This window comes from Eimeria mitis, genomic scaffold (assembly GCF_000499745.2).
Source record: "Eimeria mitis Houghton genomic scaffold, Emh_scaff1096, whole genome shotgun sequence".
NCBI classification, from domain to species: Eukaryota; Apicomplexa; class Conoidasida; order Eucoccidiorida; family Eimeriidae; genus Eimeria; species Eimeria mitis.
The window spans coordinates 2,343-3,107 of NW_013567563.1; positions in this window are offsets into that span (position 1 = coordinate 2,343).

Here is a 765-nt window from a genome sequence, read left to right on the forward strand (position 1 = left end):
GCCACACATACTTTTTTATAAACCCTCAGCTGCACTCTCTCGCGTGCAACTCAGAGGTAATCCTAAACCCTAAACCCTAAACCCTAAACCCTAATATATAAAAAAATAAATACTAAACCCTAAACCCTAAACCCCCCATACAAACCCTAAACCCTAAACCTAAACCCTAAACAGAAACCCTAAACCCTGAGATCAAACCCTAAACCCTAAACCCTAAACACAAACCCTAAACCCTAAACCCTAGTATAAACCCCCAAACCCTAAACCCTAAACCACTATAAACCCTAAACCCTAAACCCTTCGATGATGAGGGTTTGGGGTTTACAGCAGGGTTTAGGGTTTATAGAACAAGAAATAAAAAATAAAAAACAAAAAAAAAATAAATTAAATATAAATTAAATATTTTTTATTTAATTATAAAAGAAAGAAATATGCAACAATTAGCTGCTGAACCCAAACAAGCAGCAGCAGCAGCAGCAGCAGCAACGCGAGCAGCAGCAGCAGCAGCAGCAGCAGCAGCAGCAGCAACAGCAGCAGCCGCAACAATTTGTCTCTCTCTCCCCCTCTTATTTATTTTATTATTATTATTATAATAATTAATTTATTAAAAAAAAGAAAAAACAAAAAAAAAGAAGAAATATACAGCAGCACAGAAACAGACAGCAGCAGCAGAGCCTCGGTGTCTTTTGAGGTCACAGCAGCAGCAGCAGCAGAGTCGGCACCGCCATGGCTGCAACTACGGCAGCAGAGAGGCGCAGGCCTCGT